This window comes from Corvus moneduloides, chromosome 10, assembly GCF_009650955.1.
Source record: "Corvus moneduloides isolate bCorMon1 chromosome 10, bCorMon1.pri, whole genome shotgun sequence".
In the NCBI taxonomy this organism is placed as follows: domain Eukaryota; kingdom Metazoa; phylum Chordata; class Aves; order Passeriformes; family Corvidae; genus Corvus; species Corvus moneduloides.
Window position 1 is genome coordinate 25780617 of NC_045485.1, and position 6000 is coordinate 25786616.

Sequence of the window (6000 nt, forward strand, 5' to 3'; positions counted from 1 at the left end):
TAATTTTCTCTGTGTGCACTTTAGTCACACAGTCAATTTGTCATTGAAGGGGATAATTTACTCTCCTCTCCACAGACTTCTGAGCAGCCAAGTAAAAGACCGGAGATATTGCAGAGTGTGCAATCCTGATGAGAAGGCAGAAAAATCAGTGCCGCTGCTGCAAACCCTCCCCTCACTCCGAGCCCTTTCTTCCAGCTGGGCTCGAAAAGAACTTTCCATCAAAGCCAGGAGAAAACTATACACAATTTGAAACCTTGATCTGACCTCTTGTTTCCAAAGGGTTGTGGCTTAAACCTCTGGGTCCTTCCAGCTTCCTTTGTTCCCGTCAGAAGTTCCCTTTCAGGCGGCCTCCGTCGCTCCGGCCACACTCTCGCGGCAGCTCCCTCCTGCTCTGCTGGGACACCAGCGGCTCCCTGACCTTCCCTTCAAACAAAAACAGACAAAAGGGAAAGGATGAAACCAACTCAAGCAAGAGAAAGGGTCGGAGAAGGCAGCGAACATTTCGGAGTTACAGCAAAACTCCCTGACTGGAAGCATTTTAACCCTCTCCCTGCAGCACGAGGCAGAGATTTTGTCCTTGCTGTGCCTTAGAATAGATTTCCTATCCTCAGGTGGATAAACCCAGGCAAAACCATCCTGGAACAAAGAAAAGCAACCAAAATCTCACATGGCGGGCTGATGAGAGCAGCTTCGCAAAGTTTGGGTCTAAATAAGGAGGGAACTGACCTTGAAAAGGAAGATTGCTACAAGCACTGCTGGAAAAAAGGATCAGGAGGAGCATTTTCATATCTATTCAGCTTTATTGCATCTGCCAAGTGACAAAATTTTGAGCTGTTCTTTAAAAGACAAAGATTGGAGAAAAAGACAAAACATAAATATCAACTACGATGTTAAAAGTGAGATAATTCTTAGCATAGAAGCATCTCAGAAAATACAGGGGAAATAAAAGTGTTATGAATGAAACTCTTAATAACAACCTTTAAGCATAATAAGAGGGTTAGTGAGTCATTGTGGGGATACAGACATCGGAGTGTCTCCTAAAATGAATCCATTTTAAAAGCACAGGCTTGTGGAGATGTTTAGAAATCACATTTTGCTTCTCACGCCTTGATAATGTTCAAATCTGAGCATAATAACCCGGCTCCCAGCGCTGCGTTCTCCTGCTGCTGCCTTTTCATTTTACAGCCCCAGTTAAGCACCGTTCCTCGGAGCTGAATGGAGCTTGATGTCTCCTCTGCAGAGATTATTTTCACAGCAATAATCCAAGTTTTTCATTTGCAACATCAGCCCATTGCTGGTGAGGGAATATAACCAAAAAATAGCATGTGTGAGGGGGCATTTTAGTTTTCCATCTATTTGTTTGCTTTTAATTTCTCAGACATTTGTCAGGAGAGAAGATGGCTGAGGGGGAACACGTTTTTTCCCATCGTGTAGCGGTTTTGGATGGGGTTGAGTTCTGCAATTTTCTCCCCATCCTTTGAATCATCACAGCCATAATTTGATGTCCAGAGTCACTCTGCTCTATTTTTACCTCATATGAGCAGAACTGGAGGTACTACACAGCAAACAGGTTGAATGCTGCCAGAAGAACAAACATTGGCATCATGAGGAGCCCCAAGAAGGGTGAAAGGTCCCTTTAAACCAACAGCAGTCTTGTTTTGAACTAATATTAGGACTTAAAACTAAATCTTGTCCTTTTAGGGCTTTTATTGGAAAGTAGGAGAGCATTCAGAAAGAAAACGAGCTTAAGATCAACCAAATAAATTTATCAGAAAGAGAAGTTACTGAGGTTGTGGAGCGTGTAAATATTCAGCGAAAGTTTTCCAACCTCCTTAAATGCCGACCTTGGAAATTCCACGGAACCATCTGCTCCTGGAATCTGTATAATCTCAGGATCAGGGAATATGAATTTCCTAAGGGCTGGATTCTTGAGGGAAGCAGAGGCAGAGAAGCATGACCAACAATTTCCCAGCCTGGAAATCTCTGGAGTTATCAGCACAGATAGCGAGGGGAGGCTTTATGATGTGCAGGGCAGAGCTGATTAGAAAATTCACTTTAAATGGATGCTAAAACAGGGAGAGACGGAGCTTGGCTGGCACTCAAAATTTAAATAGAGCATAAAAAGCTGTTACTTTATTATTTCATGAGGAACTAAAGGAAAATAATCAAGAATACTTGTATACAACTTATTGTAGTAAAAAAAAAGAGAGGGACAGTAATTCAGATTTTGGGATCCAGCAGCTTTATGAACTAAAGCAGCAATAAATCCAAAAATAACAAAACGAAATAGAATTTAGAAAGCTATTTAAGGACAATTTGAATTACACAGTGTATTAGTGGATCCATGTATTTTTATTCTGCTCCAGCTCTTGGTTGGGTATAAACAGCAGGATAAAATAGGAAAGTTAAACTCCTAGAAATCACAATTACTGCATTTTATAATGGCCATTTATATTTACAGTGTTCACTGCTCAAAGCTGAAGTTGTGGCAGCTTTGTCTCTTTGAAACCTGTTTACTACAAGACACATTTCCTCAAGGTTTGCACTGAGTCTCCCATAAACAAATCCCACATGGATGGCCCCAAGGCTTCATCAGGACACAGTTTTCTCCAGACACAGGAGGATGTTTTACATCCCTGCTGCAGGTTAAATTCAAAGCAGAAATATTTCGTATATGAGCATCGTGTTATTATTTATGATTTCACAGAAGAGCAGAGAGGTGTAGAGGGGTTCAATGAAAGGTCCCTCCTGGAGGAATGTATGAGATGGAATCTCAGGGTTCCTGGACTTGCTGATCTTTAATCCCCACAAACAGGTGGATGAGAAAGTCTCCATGGAAATGGGGTGCTGATCACACATTAGAGAGAGAGCAGGGGGAAGAAATGTAGGGAAGGAAAAAGCAGAGGGAGAGGGAATTTCAGTGTGCTCTGAACACCAGGATCATTAGTTCTCAAAAGAAACAGATCACAGAATCACAGAATTAAATGAAATTAAAGTCAGAAAAGACCTCCAAGACCTCCAGTCTAACCTTTGACCAATCACCACCCTGCCCTAAACCAGACTGCAAACTGCCACCTCTACTCACTTGAACATTTCCAGGGATGGGGACTCCACTGCTTTCCTGGGCAGCCTGCTCCAAAGCTTAACCACCCTTCCAGTGAAAAAAATCTTCCTAATATCCAGCCTGAACTTCCCCTGCTACAGCTTGAGGCCATTTCCCATTGTCCAGTCACTGGTTTACTGGGAGAAGAGGCTGAGCCCCTCCTCACCACGATCTCCTTTCAGGGAGATCATTGCAGAAGTTTTATAGAAAATGATATTTATTTAATTAGTGAAAAAAATGACGAAGTTTACCTTAAGCATCAAGATTTTGTCTTCCACGAGAATAAAAGGGTTTATCAGAGCTGTTATTGAACTAAGATTGCCAAGTGCCTTGAAGTAAAGGCTGTGTGTGCATCTGACCTCACGTCAGAGGTGAATTGGAACAGCAATGGCTCATCAACCATAAAAACTTTATAAAAGCAGCACATCAAAAGCAAGGAGGGTATCACCAGCGCCCTGGTTCACTCCCGTATTTTAATTGGAAAGCTTTCCAGAGATAAACAGGCAGCAAGAGAGTGATGTATTAGGATGTCTTGCACCTCTGGCAGCGACTTCAGTCAGCGGAGGGAAGGTGTGAGACATCAAAGCAAACTCCCCTGTGATGTTGGTGGTGGCAGTCCACACCTCATTTGACATCTGTAATTAGTGTCTGGAGGTGCCAGGGAGGGAGGACTCTCAGCTGCAGCCTTTGTAAGAGACAACAAAGCGCTGCAGAGATGCTTCTATTTAGCCTTGATGTACTTGGGGTTTTTAAAGCAAACGCGAGTGTTAAATACAGGCTATGAATAGACTGGGAAAAGGGAAAAGGGAAAAGGGGGAGGCCAAGCAGAGCTAACCTGGAGCCAGAGGACTGCAAGAGACACTGAGAAATTTCCTTTATGCTCTGATTTCTTCCCCCTCCCTCTCTCAGTGTTTATTAATCTGTTCCTGCCTTGCAGAGCAGCCACATTTCCGCAGTCCTGGTGGCATCCCACATCCATCACCTGCCTGAGGCAGCTCTGCTCCTTCCCAAAGCCACTCAGCTGAAGGCTCATGGCCAGGGGCCTTTCCTACAACTCCCTGTTCCAGAAAGATCCGTGTTGATCCCTCTCAGCATGGCCAGGACCTGTCTCTGTGGGTTTGACAGCTGCCAGCCCTGTGAGTGACATTGAAAGGAGCCAGCAGAATTGCCCAAAACGCTTCTCCACTTCTGGCTTTTACATCATCTCATGGAACTTACTGCAACTACAGTGACAGCAAATGTTTGTCACAACCGAAAAAAGAGCCCTCCAAAACCCACGGAGAAGCCAACAGTTGTCAGATTAATTTCTCTCCCATTCCTCAGCCAGGGACTGTCTTACAGCAATTTAAGGGACACCAGGAGCCTCAGCCTGCTCTTTTCTCCAGTAATCTTTATGTTTCATACCCAGGTTTATCTTGTCTAAAGATTTAGGAGTGAAACTTTACATGAGGCTTCCCCAATTTGTTATTTTCCCAGAAAGTTTCTTCCCTGTGAGTATTAAAGGTGTGTCGCTCTCTACTTTCGAGCTGCAAGAAAATAGAAATGGGAGGAGAGGAAAAAAAATGAAATAAGGACAACAGAAATTTAGGCTGAATAACAGGAGAAACTTCTGTTTCCTGAAAGAGAGATACAATAAACTTTGAAATAACAAATTGGTCAAAACAGCAGAAATAAACTACAGAGAACAACTCCTGCCCTGGCAGGAGATGAACTTGCAGCACAGCAGCTTTTATCCATCCCCAGCTTTAGATTGCACCAATGGAAGGAGAAGAGGGTATGGATATCAAAGGAAATTGCTTTCGGGAATTGAGGCTCGCTGTTGGCTCTGTGTCCTCAGGGATGTGGTTATGAAATGAAAAACACCTCCTCAAGCTGCCATAATGGCAAAAGGAAAGAGAAATTCCTGTTTGGGAGATAATGTTTATGAGAGACAGGGAGACAATCACAGAATAAAGTCAGATTTTCCCAGCTGGAAATGGCTCTGGTGTGACTGGGCCAGCAGGAACCTCTGACAAGAAATAAATCTTTGTTTAAGGATTAATTGCCACCTTTCAGCAGCACAGGGCTCCCATTGGTGGGAACCCTGAAAAGAGAGATTTCTTTAAAGGCAGCTTTACCCTCGTGGTGTCCCAGTGGCTTCAGAATGGGAATCGAGGCTTCTTAAAAGAGAAGGATCCTCTCTAAGTGCCACTGTACCACCACATTTATCCATTTATCCATTTCTGAGCAAGGGTTCTCGTTAGAATACAGGGATATTTATCATGTACAGGAAATCAAAACAAGGAGACTTCTCAGAGCTTACCTTGGTGGGGGGGAAGAGCTCAGGTTTTCTGGAGGATAAAAGCGTGTTAAAGTGCATCCTAAAACCTGCTGGTGCTTGGAGAAATGCAGGAAATCGCTGAGGAGATATTCTGGACATCTTTGGGGTGCTCTGTTTTCTCTCTCTGTCTCAGAGTTGGCTTGTACCCCCTGGGGACAGATCTTTGTCAGGGATGACACGAATTTTCCCAGATTTCCAATAAAGTCTCACAACACCGACACCTTGGCAACAGCAGTCAGGTCTCCTTGCAGAGCTGTGTCAGTGTATTTTTCCATGTCTGTGTTCCTGAGGGAAGAGATCTTGAAGTGGCAGAACAGCAGGAACAACCTGTCCTGCAAAATGGAAAACCAAGAAAAGTATTGCTTTCCCTCATAACGCCCCGTTTTTAAGAAGCAACCTCCCATAGAGGCAGTGCAGACAACAGGAGCTTCAAACATAATTTCCCAAAGCCAGAAAGCTCAAAGTTAAAGAGCTCACCTGAGAGAAAATCTATTTTACCACTTTGCAGATAAAACATTTCATTTAGAATATCCCCTCCTGAAACATTGCTGAGATTTCTCCTAAGTGAAGTCACTCG

General features: G+C 43.6%; 1 long non-coding RNA gene across 3 annotated transcripts in view; it reads right to left on the reverse strand.

Annotated features, from left to right (window-relative positions):
- LOC116449033 overlaps nucleotides 1–5749 on the reverse strand; it is a 31660-nt gene extending 25911 nt beyond the window's left edge. For all 3 annotated transcript variants that reach the window (XR_004242206.1, XR_004242207.1, XR_004242205.1), the window contains exons 1-2: nucleotides 5406–5749; nucleotides 265–423 (exon numbers count right to left, since the gene is read on the reverse strand). This is a non-coding gene — a long non-coding RNA (uncharacterized LOC116449033). The remainder of the gene's footprint in view (nucleotides 1–264; nucleotides 424–5405) is intronic.
- Nucleotides 5750–6000: the final 251 nt, after the last annotated feature.